Genomic DNA, 17,292 nt, shown 5'->3' on the forward strand with positions numbered 1-17,292 from the left:
CCCAGTTGTCTTCCTACCATGTTGGAAGGGTAGGCAGCCTGAGATCTTACCCTGGGCTGATGGAGCTGGACTTCCAGACCATGGGGACAGGCTCCCTGCACCTCCTGGGGCTGTGGAGGGTTTGGGGCACCTACTTTTTCCCTTCTTCTTTTCTGCTCTAGTAAACATCAGTGTTCAACCTGTGTTCTGCGGTGTCTCTTTTCCTTTCCCTCCAAGAGGAGAAGTAGAGGTCCCCCCATTGTTTATCTTATTGAATCCAGAATCAGAAAACTCACTGTTCTTGGAGTAAATGACTGTGAAAATACAAACACCCAGCAATTTTTCACAAGAGGCAATTTTTTGGTTTGTTTTGTAAAGAGGCTATTTGTCCAGGCCAGCTCAGGAAATGGCCATGACTTGCTACCAGGTGCCCACTCTGGTCTTCCTGACAAGGAAAGTGGGTGGCAGCTTCTGTATCCCTAGGGCCTCACTTGTCTACAACCCGCACACAGAATCAAAGATTGGACCACCCAAGATGAGCAGAAGCAGAAATGGGAGGTCAGGGGAAAGTAGGTGGAAGGGTCTTACGGAGAATCTGGTGTCTTCAAAAACAAGGCAAGAAGTGATGCTTATACATCCTGAGCAGCAGGGGAGGGTCCGTCCCAAGGGAGCGAGGGGGGGGCTTGTCCAGGAGAAAGTTATGGGATTTCTCAACAATGATGATACCCATGTTTACTTTATGTGCACTATGAGCCAAACCCTGCGCTAGGATTTTTACATACAGTCAATTTAGTCATTGCACCTACTCTATGCAGTAGCTGTGGTCATTATTCTCACTTTATAGGCAGGGAAACTGAGGTTTACAGAATTTAGACAGTGTATCAGTTTTCTATCTGGGCTGTAACAAATTATTAGAAAGGTAACAGCTTAAAGCAACACACATTTATTATCTTACATCCTGGAGGTCAGAAATCGAACACGGGTTGCACTGGGCTAAAATCAGGCTGTCAGTAGGGCTGTGTTTCTCTGGAGGTTCTAGGGGTGAATCTGTTCCCTTGCCTTTTGCAGCTTCCAGAGGCTTCCCGAATTCTCAGCTCATGTCCCCCTTCCTCCATCTTCAAAGCCAGCAATGATCGGTTGAGTTCTCCTTAGGTCATGTCTTGCCCTGACGGTCTCCTCTGTTGCCTTCTCCCATCTTTATAACCTTTGTGATTACAATGGGCCCAATCAGATAAGCCAGGGCAACCTCCCTATCTTAAAGTCAGTTGATTAGCAATGTTAATTCCACCTACAACCTTAATTCCCACTGCCACGTAAGATAATATATTTATAGGTTCCAGGGATTAGGATGTGGGCATCTTTTGGGAAGGGACGTTATTCTGTCTACCACAGGCAGTTTTTTCAAGTTCACACAACTGGTAGGTGGTGGAGCTGGGATTTGAACCTAGGGAGGTCCTCATGCTCACGGCCCCTCAAATGCTCTGCATCTGTGTCCTAGATCTGAAGTCCTTCTGCTTGGAATCAGGTTCCAAGGGCTTTGGATGTGTCTTTAGGGACACCATTGTGTTCTCACCTTGTGGGGACATTAGTTGTATGCGAGGCCTGTTCCAATAAAAATAAAGGCGACAACTCAGTTTTTGTGTGGTTCAGTTTTCAGGTGGTTTAAATTGTTCTCTCATTGAATAAAATGTGGGCCCTGCCTTTCCTCTCTCCTGGTTATGTCAAGTTTCTTCTCTTCTCTTCTCTGGCGGTTTAAGAAATAGCAGAAAGCAGTTATCTCAAATGTGGCCCTTGGGGCCAGCAGGGAGCTCGCTGGACATGCAGATTCTCAGGCTCTGCTTAGACCCTCTGAATTAGAGAGACTCTGGATGGAGGCCCAGGAACCAGTGTTTCAGTGAGCCCTCCAGGTGAATCCAAGGCGCCTGAGAGTTTGAGAACCACTGGGCTACAGTTTCCTGAAGCTACCCGATGCTGTGGAGAAAACCCAAGACTGAGAGCTGAGTGGCCTGGGTTCGGGTCCAATGTACTCATTTCTCCAACAAATATGTTGTTAGCATGTACTGTGTGCTTCATACTCTTCTAGGCCCTAAGGACCCAGAGAAGAGCAAGATAGACAAAGCTGATTTTTAAAAAGAAGTTATAAAATTTATATAACAAAATTTACCACTTCAAATTTTGAAGTATAGAATTTAGTACAGTCAGATGCTAATAATGATATTTTGATCAATGACAGACTGCATACATAATGGTGGGGGCATAAGATTATAGTGAGCTAAAAAGTTCCTATAGTCTAATGACATCAGAGCATCAGAGCTGTCTTAAGGACACAGGGCCACGCATTAGTCATGTGTTTGTGGTGCTGCTGGTGTAAACAAACCTGTGGCACTGCCAGTCCTGTTACTGTAGTGGGCTATACCATCTAGGGTTTGTTAAGGACACCCTACGATGCACATCGATGAAATTGTCTAATGATGCATTTCTCGGAATGTGGATACTGTTGTTCAGCAGTGCATGACTGTTGGGTAACCATCACCACTATCTAATTTCGGAACATTTTATTGCCCCCCCCAAATAAAACCCCTAATTTCCCCCTTCCAGGCTCTGGCAACCACTAGTCTGCTTTCTATCTCTATGGGTTTGCCTATTATGGACATTAGTGTAAATCGAATGACACAACATGTGGCCTTTTGTGTCCTGCTTCTTTCATTGAGATTTTGTTTCCCCCCCTGAAAAAAGCTTTATCGCTTCCATTGCATCCAATGTATGGGAGAGGGCGCCGGGGTGCTTAAAGAGATGCCTAGTGGCATTGGGGAGAGGTTCAGGCAAAAGCCAAACATTAGGGGAATGCAGAAGGGGACCCTTTAAAGGCCTCTGGTCTCCCAAGGCTCCTAGTTGTGCTTGAGGGTGAGCCTTTCAAAGAGATACTTGCCCAGCCCAGCCTGGAGCCAGGCCAGCCTGCGGAGGTGAGCCAGGTGGTCACCCATCTGCTTGATGAGCTTCACCTCCTTATCAAGGAAGTGGTTTTCCAGGAAGTCACCGAGATGAGGGTCTGTGTGGGTAGAACCCAGCGCATGCAGATCCCAAAGCGCCTGGTTCAGGTTCTTCTCCAGGACCACGGTGGCTTCCATGATGTTTGGAGTCTCAGCCCACTCGCCTTGGGATGGCTTCAGCATATCCTGGGAGAGACCAAGTCCCCAGAGCTGGTTTTGCATCTTTAAGAGACGCTGGGCTGCCTCTCGTTTCTCCTTGGCCGACTCACAGAAGTGGCCCACGCCCTCCGGAGCCACATTGTCCCAGTCGAAAGAAAAGCCCAGAGAGAGGTAGGTGTAAGAGGCCGGCAGATGCTCGTTAACCAGGAGGTTGACAGCAACCTCCACCTTGATATAATAGTTCCGACAAATTTGGGAGTTCGTGGTTGCTTGGTGATAAGGAATTAAGGTAAAAAAAATGGTGTTGGCTGGTCTCAAAGGCTGAGGATGGCTGAGGTGGTTCCAAAGGTGATGACTGGGAAAGAGAGTTGGGGGTGGTCAGAGGGTGCAAGAAAGGACGTCCCTGGATCTGTTTTGTCTAAACACTGTTGATGCAAGAGGCAGATCCAGGGGACTGCCCAGGGTACTGCTAGCATGTGTTTTAAAGGGTCATCCATCTCATAGCATGTATCTGTATCTCCCTTTTTATGGCTAATATTCCCTTATATAGATGCACCGCATTTTGTTCACCCAGCTATGAGCTGAGGGACACTTGTGTTCTTTCCACCTGTTGGCTATTGTATTCATTCGGGTACGCATTTTCGTTTTGCGTCCCTGTTTTTTCAATTCCTTAGGAGTAGAATTGCAGGTTCACATGGTAATTCTATGTTTAACTTTTTGAGAAACCACCAGACTGTTTACTACAGTGGTTGCACCATGTTACATTCCCACCAGCGTTATACGAGGGTTCCAAGTCCTCCACGTCCTTGCCAACTCTTGCTATTAAAAAAAAAAAAAATTATAGCCATCCTATAGTGGGTGAGAAGGAGTATCTTACTGTGGTTTTAGTTGCATTTGCCTAGTGGCTAGTGATGTTGAGCATCTTTTCATGTGCTCATTGGCTGTTTGTGTATCGTCTTTGGAGAAATGTCTGCTTAAGTCCTTTACTCTTTAAACAATTCAGTTCTTTTTGTTGTTGAAGGGCTGATTTTTTTTTTATAGTGGCTGACTGAGGGTGGAACCTGGGGCAAGTTCCTGAAACTGTCCTGCCTCGGTTTCCTCTTCTGTAAAATGAGGGCAATAATAGAACTTCGGATAAAGGATTAGATGACTTAGTGCGTGCGAAGATCTCAGAACTTTGCTTGGCGCATGGCAAATTCGTGCTATGTAATCGATAGCCCTTGTTACACACGAGATGAGACTAACAATAGTAACTAAACAAGAAATCACCAGATTAATAACTGCTGGGAAGAAAATATGACAGTGATGCAATGGAGAGTGACTGGAAGGCTATTTTAGGTTGGGTGGACAAGGAAGGCTTTTCGGAGGAGGTGACACTTGAGCTGACACCGGAATGACAGGAAGGAGCCAACTGCGTGAAGATCCACAGACAGGAAGAACATTCCAGGCTGAGGGAACGGCTAGGCCACCGGTCTTAAGACAGGAACAAACCCAGCCAGTTCAAGCAACTGCTTGAGAGAAGGACAGGGCCTCTGGGGTGGTGGTGGGGGGTTGGGCTTTCCTGTGTGGGGTCCTGGTTGGCAGCAACAGCATGAGAGAACTTGAGCTTTGGAGTCAGGCAGCCTGGGTGTTCAGGTCTCTCCATATTAGCTGGGAAACCTGGGACAAGTTACTTAGCCCATTTGGAAAAACCCTCTGTTTGCTCGTGGTAGAAGTGGGGCTGGGTACACCTACTATATGAGATAAGTGAGGTAAAACACAGAGGGGGGCACCCATTTTCGAGTTGTTAATTTCAGGAGTGTGGCATAGGGGGCGTTCCATTAAAGTTTAGCTAGTCATCTTGTGCTGGCCAAAAAAGAGTGTGGGCGTGTTTGAAAATACCTGTTCACGGGGTGGTAGTGGAGAAGGGCCTATGCTTTTCTACCTCAGGGCTGTGGTTCATGAAGTCTTTTTGGGCTCCCTCCCTCCTTCCCACCTTCCTTGTACCTTCCTTCAGGGTCCAGTCCCGTTGGCACGAGGCTCTGGAAGTGGATGTCACTGTCTGTGACTTCAAGGAGCTTCAATACCAGCTCCTCTACAAGGCCTCTTCCTTATCTGTGGGTAGAATGGCTGCTCCCTCTCTTGCTGCAGCACCTTGTCCCTGGGCAATAAAGGAGGGATGGAGAACAGTTTGGGTTTGGAACCCTGGAGAGATTCCTGAAGAACACTCTGAAGCCAAACTGCCTGGGCCGAATGCTGGATCCACCACTCCCTAGTTACTTAACCTCTCTGTGCTTTGGCTCCCTCATCTGTGAAATGGGGTTGTAATGAGGATTCAATATAGGCCATTTTAATATAGGTAAAGTGCTAGAAGAATGCCCGGCAGATAAATGCTAGGTAAATATGTGCTTGTTAAAAATACATAAAGTCAATAAAAACATGAGCTTTGTAACCTGGACAAGCCATTTGGCAGCTGGAGCCTCAGTTTCTAAATCTTGGCATGCTGAAGCTATTTTCAGGCTCCAGTGGGATAACGTGTGCACAGTGCCTGGCACGAAGGAGCCTCTCCATCAATGCCAGCGCCCTTCCTCTCTCTCAGCTGGGTGTCCTCTTGGGGCCCTGTCTGCCTTTTTCGCAACTTCTCAAGACCAGAGAAACAGGCCTTATTTGTGGCTCAGGGTCAGCATAGATTTCCTAAGAAATTTATGCTTTATGGAATTGGGAAAGGAGAGGAGAAATTGGACAGGGGTATGAGCGCGCACCTCCGTGCGTGCCTGGAGACAAAGCACCCGCCACGCCCCCAGGCGACACCGAGTTTCTCCAGAAGAAAGCGATTTTCTCAGGCCCAGTGAGGGCGGGGAGCAGTGGCTGCGAGGGCCGGCCCCGCCACTAGGGGTCAGTGTGTCTCCGCCGCAGGCGCCACGGGCCGCTTACCTGATTGGGGCAGGCGCCACTGACAGTTCCTGACAGTTTGCAACATCTCCTGCCTCCCATTTAAAAAAAATTAATTAATTAATGTATCTTTCTCCGTAGCAGAGAAGGGAGCCCAGACAACCGAAATAACAAGCCGGCTCTCTTAGCAGGCAAAGGCGGAAGGTGGTTAAACTGTCCCGTCCTTAGCATTCCTGGGCTGAAGGACTAAGAATCCACTTGTGGTTTCTGCTCTGGTTATCTTGGTGCCGCCGGAGGGTGCCACGGGGGAAAATCTGCTGAATTCTTCCTTTTCTATTTTCTGCCTCGGGGCCGGCGAGGAGGAGGGCGTTAATGCCGGCTGGCAGTTACATGAAACTTAGATGGATGGTAATGGGGTGTGTTAACAAACAAGGGCAGGAAATAAAGTGTCATATTTTCTGGAGGGCGAACCGCTCCCCGGAGACGGAGAGGCAGGATTCTACCGAGGAGACACTTAGAAGGGAGGAAAAAAAAAAAAAAACACAACAAAAACTCTGCATAATCTTCTCTGTCTGTCTCTGTCTCTCTTGTTCCCTTTCTGGTGCCACTCCGGTGAGACATAAATTCTCTCCTCTCCGGGCTGGCTAACAGGCAAATCACTGGGTACCGAAAAGAAAATTAAAAAAAAACAACCCACTTAAATATTTAGTCATTCCTCTGCCTCAAGCAGAGTCTGGAGATAAAGAAGACTCCAGGACTTGGAGGTGAACTTCCTCAGATCAGAGCTGCCAGCCTGAAAGCCAGTCCCTGTCTGCGGCAGTCGCCACCCACCCTCACGCCCACCACCTTGCAGACGGGATGCCGTGCAGTGGGCCCTTACCTGTGCTTTTGCTCACGCAGGAGACGCCCTCATTCCACCAGCCTCATGCACCTCCTTCCCCTCTGTCCTTCGTTCAGGCCTGTATCACAGCCTCTCACCTGGCACCTGGTGCAGCAGTGCCCGGTATGTTATAAGGAGGTGCTTGATATATGTTTGTGAAGGAATAAATGGTGATGCCTGGAGCCTTCTGCTAGAAAGGATAATGGCTAATGTTTATGGAACACATTCCCTGTCCTAATGATGATAATGTTATCATCATTATCATCGTCATCCCCATTTCACAGATTTCGAAGTGGAGCCCCAGACAAGGAAACTGCCTTGCTCACAGACACAGAACCTGGCATCCACAAGGAGGGGATGTACCTCGTGATGGTGCCTCAAAATCTCTGCCTGCTTGGATGGCCCACTCCCTGACACCTGGGTCGCTTGCAGGGCACTGCACACTTGCTAAGTTGTGCTATTGTAAACCATGTGTGCTCCTGGAGGCCAGGGCCGTGTTTGCAGCATCTCTGTAGCCCTCAGGAGAGGAAAGACTAAATCAGGGCAGGGGCCTAAGTCTTCTGGAAGCAGGCCCTCAGGTTTGGCTTTGGTTTGCACTGAATGAGGCCCTGTAGGGCCTGACTGCTTCTGGACTCTGGAGCCAGGCTGCCTGGGTTCAAATTCCAGCTCTGCCACCTATGAACTGGGCCCATTGCATAACCACTCTGAGCCTCAGTTTCCTCATTTGCAAAATGGGGATAACAGTGTCCCCCGCCTCTTAGAGCTGTTGTGAGTTAACGACTTGTGTTGAACAATGCTTGTTTGAGACACTGGATACAGAATCTGCATTCTTTGCTGCCACTTCTGAACTGCATGTTTGTCCCTATACAGGCCATCAGATGTCTCTGGGCCTCACAACTCCGTCTTTTTTGTTTAAAAAGGTAGTCACTCCATTAAAACAAACAATACACCACACCAACAACCTTGCGCCTTGAGATGACAGGGGAAGGCAGGCATTTGGCATTCCGCCTTAGTCATCCATTCCATGTCACTTATTAACAACATATGAATCAATAAGAGATGCCCATATAAGGCCTGGTATTCGATACATTTGGTGTATGGCTGCTTTGGGTGGACATACGCTCACAATTAATGAAGCCAGCCGCTTCTCCGGATGGCTATAAATACTCTAGGAAGAGAAACCCAAGACCAAAGGCTCGGGATACCCCGCGCTGGCGGCACCAGCGCGTGCTCTTCCTGTGCGGGACACAGCGAGACTCGGGACTTACTCCTTCCTGAGAGCTGGCGACCCCACTACGGCCACATTTTTGTCAGCGTGCCCAGTGGTGTCACCAGATACCATGTTCTCTAAGACCAGAGCGCCTGCTGTTGAGTTTTCCTCAGAAGCTGCACCCACAGGAGTTGGGGGTGGGGTGCTCAGCCTGCCGGAAGTGACTCTCGTTGCTATTGCTCAGTCTCCCAATCTGTATCCTGGGACACTGTTCCAGGTGTGGGGACATTGGCGGGCTCCCGTCTCCATGGAGGGTACAGCCAAATGGGGAGCAAGTGGTAGACAAGAAGTGCTGTGATGCTGAGCATGTCAAGTAGAAGGCCAGGGTACTGTGGAGTTTCTCTGTGGGCCAGGGGGGCCCCGCTTTGGTGTGGAGATCAGGGAAGGCTTCCCAGAGGAAGTGCTGTCTAAGTGGAGGAAGCAGGCGATATCTAAGCCTGTTCCAAGCTTGTGCAAGACCCTGAAGTTGAGGAGAACTGGCTGCAGGGCTGGAGTGAAGAGAACAACAGGGCAGAGAGGGCGAACTGAGGTGAGCAGGCAGGCTTCACTGCAGGTAGCGTAGGTCATACAGAACCCTGATAGCCATGTTGAGGAGCTGAGGATTTATTACAACAGTGATAGGGTACAGTTGAAGAATTTTAAGCCAGGAAGAGAAGGTAATAAGATTTACATTTAAAAAAAAAAGTTGTTTGTAGCTCTGATGTGGATTGGAGAGGATTAGAGAGAAGGCAGCTGACCCCAGGAGACCAGTTAGGAGCCTCTATATCTATAGTAGGCTGGAGGAGAGATGTGGGTGGACTGGAGGGGGGTGGATCCTTTCTGCAAACATTGAGATGATAAAATCGATAAGATTGGGTGTGGGGGAACAAAGAGCAGAGTGGAATCACAGGTTTCCAGGTTTTGAGTTTGAGCAAAGGATAGTGGAGGGGAAATGGGTTTGGGGTAAGGCAGATTGCATGTTCAATTTTGGACACTTTTGAACACAGTGCGTGTCAGATCCTGGTGAGAAACCCAAGCGGGGGCATCGGACAGTGTCTGGAGTGTAGCAGATTGGCAGGGCTGGTGTTGCAGGTTGGCATTCATTTGATGTAGGTGGCATCTGAAACCACAGAGTGAATGAGTGGCCCAGTGGGGTGAGCAGGCCAGTCCCTGAATGGAGAGAGTGAATGGTGCACGTGGACCTGGAGGAGCTGGGCCACGGGAGGCTGCAGACAGCAGCGTTGGGCTCTCCCACCACACAGTTCGGCATTTGTCTGGGTAAACAGTCTTAGGTGGCAAGCCAGTTTCTGCACCCTAATGGCTTTCAAAGGAAGTGCGATGACTTGGGCTCTTGAAATTTCAGCCACATGATGAGTTTTTTAAAAAATCCTCACCCAAGGACGTTTTTTCATTCATTGCTTTCAGAGGGAGAGGAAGTGGTGGGGGGTAGTTGGGGGAGAGAGAGAAACATTGACATGAGAAACGTTAGTCGGTTGCCTCCTTGCACACGCCCTGACCAGGGATCAAACCTGCTACCTGGGTATGTGCTCTGACCAGGAATGGAATTGGCAACGTTTTGGTTTATGGAACAATGCTCCAACCAGCTGAGCCACACCAGCCAGGGCCACATGATGAGTCTTACAGTTGCTTCTTAGTTCACTTTGGGGAGCTGCCTAAACTTTTTTGGAATCTGAAAGTCACAGGTCCTTTGCTGCTGCTTTTCTTTGCGGAAATTCTTCCCACTAACCTTGTTGGAACAAAGACCTCTCTTAGGGGTTCATTCTGTCTCTGGTTCATTGTAGTTCCCCCGAGGCAGCCTCTGGGGCAAGATGGGGGTTCCTGATAAATGAAAGGTTGGGGAGGGGTGCCCCTCTCAGCTAGTGGCCTGTCTGATTTGGTATTAATGAATGGTTAAGAGCTGCTTAGGAAGGAGGGGTGACTCTCTAAGATTTGAGCATTTAAATGCATGAACTGTCCCTTGCCCTCTCACCTTTACCCTCTGATTCTGTCTCTCTCAGTGGGTGCAGTGTCCTTTGCTGGCAGTGTGGTAGATGGACATGACATTAAGTCACAAGGTGATAAACTTGTTTCTTTTTCAATCCCAGGATGTTTTTCACCCCCTATGAATTTTTCCTTTTAACAAAGAGTGAGCAGGTATCTGGGGCCAGATAGCCATCAGCCACTCCCCTATCAAATACCAGTGCTTTATTTTGATTGATTTTTATTTTTCCTTCTCTTTTTGTCACATGATGCTGGTTTGTTTGTACAGTTACAGTGCCATTTACTGCATATTTCCAGCTCTCTGTTTTGTGGGGTTATTTGTCACCTCAGCTAACGTGGCTTTTCCTGACTACTACAGCAATAATGTGAAATGATTGTTTTGAAATAAATGTCTTTGAGTAATTTTACCATTGAAACAATGATTCTAAATATATGAAGATGACAACATGAGTGACGGAGTTCAAAAAATGATGAGCAAGATTGTAGAATTTTTTTAAAAAAGAGGTTGACTTAATTAGGGGGATCAGCTGTTCTTGTTCTCCTGGGATTGTGTTTCTGGGAGGAGAACCTTTCAGTTTTAGAATCAAGAAAGTCCCAGTCAAACTGAGATGTGTGGGTTCGCCTCATCCAGACTGAAACTAACTAATTATCTTCACCAGTCGGTCTTAATCAAAGTTGGGGGGTTGGTGTACTTGTCAGTGTCCAGGGGTACTGGGTCAGGTGAGGGAGCTGGTGGGTCTTCATCAAGCCTCTCCTACCCCGTGTAGTTTGATTTTCTCACCACACAGGTGAGGAACCCGAAGAGGAGTCAGGTGACTCATTTGGCCCAGGTTGCACAGACAGAAGAGGGCAGAATGCAGAGCTGAACCACATCTTCTGCTAGTTCCAGCTAGAGCTCTTTGCTCTACTCTGTCTTTCCTTCCACAGCCTCTGTTTGCTTTGAGCTGCTTCTAAATAATGTCAAAACAATGAGCAATTAGAATGCCTTTATTAAGTGAGAGACAGGGTCCTAAGAGCTTCCTATATATTAACCATTGGTCTTCACAACAATCCCACAAAGGAGATACTATTATTAGGAGGAGATTGAGGCATGAAGACGCTAAGTCAATTGCCCAAGGCCATTACTAGTAAGGGGCAGAAGCAAGACTTAGAAGCCAAACCATTAGGTTCAAGTGTCCAAGTGCTTAACCACCAAGCTTCCCTGCCTCTCTGGGCTGGTGTGCTTGACCAATGCTGCCTAGTTTAGATGGCAAGCTCTTGGAGGGTGATGTCCACCTTTATGTGGAAAGGATTCAGGTGTGGGCATCATGAGATCTGACTTTGAATCCTGGCTCCCACAGTCACTTGAAATGCCTGGGACTCACTTTAATAGGGCATAAAATGAGAAAATAATAACAATAGATCATATATCTGTTTTCTCTTTTCTCTGATAGTCATAAGGATCACACACACAAGTGAGTCTATACTAGGACTTTGTGAACAGTAAGTATAAAACAGATCCAGTTAATTTTTGAAAAGCAGACAGTGGCATAACAAAATGCTTGTGAAAGGCATGAAAATGATGGGCAAGCCCCCTGTGAAAAGGCAATAGATGGGCTAATTAAAAAGGCCCAGATTAAAAGTCTGGATGGCAGTTGAACAGACAAATAAATGATGAAAGTTGGAAGTGAGAACCATGACCAAAATAAAGCACACAGGTTTGGCCAAATAAGACAAAAAAAAAAAAAAAAAAAAAAAAAAAAAGAAAATAAAAAAGGACAGTATCACACTGCTGTTATTAGCTTCACTTCCCAGATGAGGAACCGTGGTGACACGTGCCCAAGAGACATGCACGGGATGACACCACTGTGCCCTGCAGCCCTAGCCTGACCAGCGGCAGACTCAGGACAGGTCTGAGACCTCTTTGAACCTCATTTCCCTCCCTTTGCATTCAGGATGAAATGAAATAACACCATCAAGTGTTCAGCACAGAGCCAGACACCTGGGAGTCCCTCAGTCAATATGAACTATTATTCTTAATGGTGGAAGTACCTATGTGAAAGTGAACCAACCAACGGTTGCTACCTGGGAGATGTTGATTTGTATTTCTCCACCTCCCCGAGATGCTGGAAAGAGTTGGTAAAGGAGGTTGTGAAGTTTCCCTCTGATTCCAGTGTCCCTGTGGTCCTTTCTGGAGGCAGAAGGATGCCTGCCCATCTGCTTGGGTTAAGCCTCTTTTTCAGCTGATCCTTTAACAGCTTCGTGTTTTAGTGAAGAGCCTGCAGATAGATGGATGAGCATCCCCCTGGATGCCTGCTTCTTCCTTTCAAAAACAGAATGCTCAGTGCTAACAAAGTGTCTTTCAGACACGGAGGCGCAGAACACCCCGGGGGCCAGCCATGAGCACTGGCTTCAAGTTTCTGGGGGCAACGGCTGTCTTGCCCTCCCCCACCCCCCAGCATATTATCTACGGCGACTGGAAAACATTATCAAAACAGGCCCCATCTGTTCCTGAAGTCATGGAATAATACTTGTGTGATAAATTTACAGGGTCACTGGAAGACCCTCTAATTTTCTGGGAAATGACAAGGCGTCTGTGGCCACATTGTATAAAATTTCCTCTTTTATACCCAAGTACATGCCATGGACTATTTACTCAGAGTCTGAGGGTATATTTACCATTCAGGCAACATCACAAGCCATCAAAGAAATCTACTCAGAGTAGGATGTGTTGGGTGTCTCGCCTTTCTAAAAATGACACTCGGCTCCTCTGTCTCTCTCTCTTTTTTAAAATAAATCTTTTTAGGCACTATGTTCACAGTGCAAATAGCTCAGGAAAGATACAGGTAGGGAGTCAAAGTTTAAGTCAGGGCAGACGTCTTACATGGAAACAAGACTCAACCCAGCTGCTTTGCCGAGGAAGGGATATATTGGATTTCCTCTGCAGTGCACTCCCAGAGTGGATTATTGCTACATTGATCTGCTGAGTAAGCGCTTCACGTGTTCGAAGCCTTGGTGTGTCATTCAGAGCAAACCCAGGACAGCCACACGATATAGAGAAGTTGCCTCCAAAGTCAATAGCTGAAGGAATGCTTTGGGGAGAGGTTGAAGAATGTGTTTTTCCAAATTTAGAACCCACTCACATTTCGTGGGTTCTGCCATGGATATTGAACTTGAACATAAAGTTCTGGCAAAATACAATTTCCTGACTGAAAACGAGACTGCGAAGGTGTCTTGGAAGTCCTCAGTCTCTTACAAAACAGCCTGTTTGAGGGTTCAAGTGTGAACGAACCAGGACCGGACTGATTTCATTCCCCTTGAATTCCATGTGGCTTTGAGACTCAAGCAGCAGTGGGGTGCTAGCAGGAGTGTGGAGAGTGGGAGAGAACTCTGGATAAAGTGCATTTGAGGTTTTGTTGACCTGAAGACATTTGAAAATTAGTCTGAATCCTTCTGCCAGGTCCCTGAATCTTACAGACTTTGTTTTGCGTCTGATAACAAATCCCCAGGAGGAGCTGTTGGAAAACAGAGTGGCTGTGAAGCCACCTCCCCAGGGACACAAGGACAGCCACGCAGGGCTCTGCTTGCCTGTGTTCATCACAAGGCCTTGTCCCCAGGACTGACTCTGTCTGGCCTCAGACCTACTCCCAGGCAGGGGAGCTGCCGCTGCCCTGCAATGACGTGGTGCTGAGTAGGAGGCTCCCACGGCCTTCGGGGTGTGGTTGGATGGTGCCATCTCAGCCCCTATAATCTTTCTAAACTCTTATCACGTCACTTCTAGGCAGCAGCTCTGCAGCCGTAGCTTCAAGTCCAGGGTCCTCAGCATGACCCATCTAATCCCTGGTGGCCTGGCCGCTGCCTCCCTTCCTACTACTCCTCATACTCAGTTCTCCAGCCCTGCTGAACCAATTTCGTCACTGGGAAATCACCATGGCGACTCTGACTACTTTGTTCCCTGTCATTTGTTCTGCTTGAAATATGGCCTTCCGATCTCCCTCTCCATCCAGGATCCTTCCCAGAGCCCACCCTCTCCTAGCCTCCCTGGCATGGGGACCCTGAACTTGCCCTGGGATAGTGCTCACCGTTCTCTGCATTGCATTGCAGTGGTCCATATATGTGAGTTAAAACACGTTATAGTCACCAGGTTCTGGGGACAGCTGACAGTCCTGGGGGATATCTCAGGGTAGGGAGCAAGAACTAGATGACTTCAAGGGGGCTGTGCAGTGGAGAGCGTTCCATGTAAATTGCTTGGGCTTTGGGGAAGTAGAAGATTATTAGTGGGAAACCAGTAAGAGGCTGTGGAGTATAGGATGTAATCCTTCACATTAACTCTTTGGGTCTAGAGTAAAGCAACCAGATCCACAAAGTCACCACTGGGATTGTATTTCTTATGGCAAAATGGTAAAGGGGCCTGAGGCCTTGTCCCAGTTGGCTCCACGTCATACTAGGATGACATCCATGGACAGGAATAGAGACAGGATCCTGGAGAAATAAGTGGGAATTTGCATAAATTGTGGGGAGGGAGTCTAGATTCATATAGATTATGAAATTGGGGGTTTGAGCTATGGAAATACTTGTTTGCCTTTCCACTGGACTGTGAGCTCCTTGGGGCAGGAAAGTGTGGCTTTATTAATCTCTGGGTCCCCAGTGTCTAACTTAATACCTGCCGTGTAGCACACAGGGCTCAGTGAATAGTTGGTGGGTGGGTGGATGGATGGATGGATAGAAGGAATAAAGGATGGGCAGATGGCAATCCCAGGGATGTGGCTAGACGAGCTGTGGTTTTCCTTTTGCTTCAGTTGCCTTTCCCCATCCTTCTCTCCTCCCTCCCTAAGCTGGCTAACTTGAAGTCACCCTTCATATAACACAGCATCTAAGGCAGAGGAAGTAGCATAAGCAAAGACCTGGAGGCCAGAAGGAGTAAGTCTCAGCTGGAAAATGGCGAGAAGGTGTGTGCGGTTGGAAAGCACACTTTGAAGGAGGGGGCAGAGGTGAACAGTGCAGCTGGAGAATTTTAATCAGTGGCCAGGCCAGAAGAGGACTCTGCATCCATCTAAACCTCTGGACTTTCTCCTGAGAGCAGTGGGATCTTTGAAGGGCTCACACAGCATCTTGAATATTTTCATTCCACTTCTTTGTCTATACAGCAGTCCCTCTCTATATCGCGGTTCACTTATCGCGGCCTCACTGTATCACGGGATTTAAAAAAATATTATATTTAATTATTTATCGCGGATTTTTCGCTATATCGTGGGATTTTGCAGTACTGTATACGTATGTTGTTAAAGTTATGCAGGTTTAAGAGTGTAGAATATGTATAAGAACATAAGCAGTGTTTATAAAAGTGTGGAAAAGGTTAATAAGGGAGTGGGAAAGGTTAATAAAGGACTGGGAACGGTTTATAAGTGTGTGGGAAGGGTTTATAAAGGCTTAAAATATATATAAATACTAAAATCAATGTAAGTTTCCTACTTTGTGGATTTTCACCTATTGCGGGGGGTGGGGGGGTCTAGAATGTAATGCCCGCAATAAGTGAGGGAATACTGTATTGCTTTCCAAGTAGATACTTAGAACTGCCCTGCCAGGAACACATCCCAGAGCAGAATTGCAACCTAGAGTGGATGCTGGGCCAATCCTATTTCAAGAGACATCAAAGACCTGAAATCAGAAGGGCTTGGATTTATTTTGATGCTCATTCTTTCCGTTGCTAGCTGGGTGACATTGGCAGTCACTAAACATTGTGCCTCAGTTTCGTCACCTGTAAAATGGATCACATATAAATCACCTGGCTTCACGGAGGCACTGCTTGTGCTGTGGTCACACGGGATTGCAGCCTTGCAGCAGTTCTGTCCTTGGTTTAATGCTCTGCTGTCACTGTCGGGAAATACTGACTTTTGAACAAAAGACCCCATATGTTCATTTTGCAGTGGGCCCCACAAGTTTTGCCGCTGGTCCTGAATCTACCTCACAGGAATGGTGTGAGAATAAAATAAGGTCCAGTATGTGAAAGACATTTTGAGATGATAAAGCACTAAATAAATGTAAGGCCTTATTGATATTATCTAAAGTAATACAATCATTCTAAGTTTATTGATTCTCCTTTGTGCCAGGTGCTGGGGACTCAAATATAATGAAACCTAGTCACCATCTTCTAGGAACTATGGGTAATTCAGTTAAAGGTAGAGCTGAGACTTGAATTTATGCCTTGAACCCCCAAGTCCAATAAACGCTTGCTATCACGGTTGTCTGCTCCACGTTCTATAAGAGCTTTAGTGCCCAGGGCAGAGTCCCTGTCCTCACAGTGCCTGGAACAGCGTGCTGTACATTCAAGGTGCCCAGTAAATTGTTGTTGAATGAATTAATACATTAGAGAGAATGATAAAGTTATGTCCCAAACATCACTGCTTAAATCAGCTTGAAGTTTTCCTACAATTCTCAGGATAAAACCCAAACTTCTTATCTTGGCACAAGGCCCTCAGTGGTCTGGCCCTGCCTCTGTCTCTGTTCTCTTCTCCAGTTGGGCCCCAACCCTCTGGAGCCACTCTGGCTTCCTTTTGGTCACTTATGTCCACCATGCCCCTGTGACCCCCAGGACCTTGTCATTTTCGGTTCCTTCTGCCTGGAGCACTGTGCTTTGCTCTTATCAATAGCCTGCTTACCCCCAGCTCTTGCATCCCAAACTTGACCTTCTCAGGGAGGCCCGCACTGCCCTCTCCAGCCAGATCACCCTCCTCCGATGGCCTCTCAAAGCACTGGGAACCTCCGTGACATAGCCCTTCTTGCAATTGCATCTTTGCTCTTCTTTGTTTGGCGATGGCAATAGTTGCCCATTTTGTGCACTGGCAGGACCACGTTTGATTTTGTTTCCCACCGTGTTCCCAGGGGTTAGTACAGTGCCTGTTACAGAATAGGTGCCCAATAAATATCCGGTGAGTGTGTGAATAAGCACCAAGTGTTTGCAGTGTTTATGCACACGTGTTTTCTCCAGCACAATGGGAGAAGCTCTTCAGAATGTGAGGCCCGTGGGAGCAGGGCAGTGGGATACCTTGTTCATTACTGTGTTTTCAGCTCTTGGGAGGAGCACAGTGAGCATTTACTGATTGAATGATGGAAGGAGGGAATGGGCGAATAGTTCTGTGTCCTCTAAAACCCTAAGGAAGGGATAGAGCGGGGAGAGAAAGATA

At 47.4% G+C, this 17,292-nt stretch overlaps 1 pseudogene; it reads right to left on the reverse strand.

The window, feature by feature from the left end:
- Positions 1 to 2,867: 2,867 nt before the first annotated feature.
- The window catches only part of LOC149998209 (ferritin light chain pseudogene), a 29,062-nt pseudogene continuing 14,637 nt past the window's right edge, over positions 2,868 to 17,292 (reverse strand).

Source organism: Furipterus horrens, unplaced genomic scaffold (genome assembly GCF_987537825.1).
Source record: "Furipterus horrens unplaced genomic scaffold, mFurHor1.1.pri manual_scaffold_11, whole genome shotgun sequence".
Taxonomy (NCBI): domain Eukaryota; kingdom Metazoa; phylum Chordata; class Mammalia; order Chiroptera; family Furipteridae; genus Furipterus; species Furipterus horrens.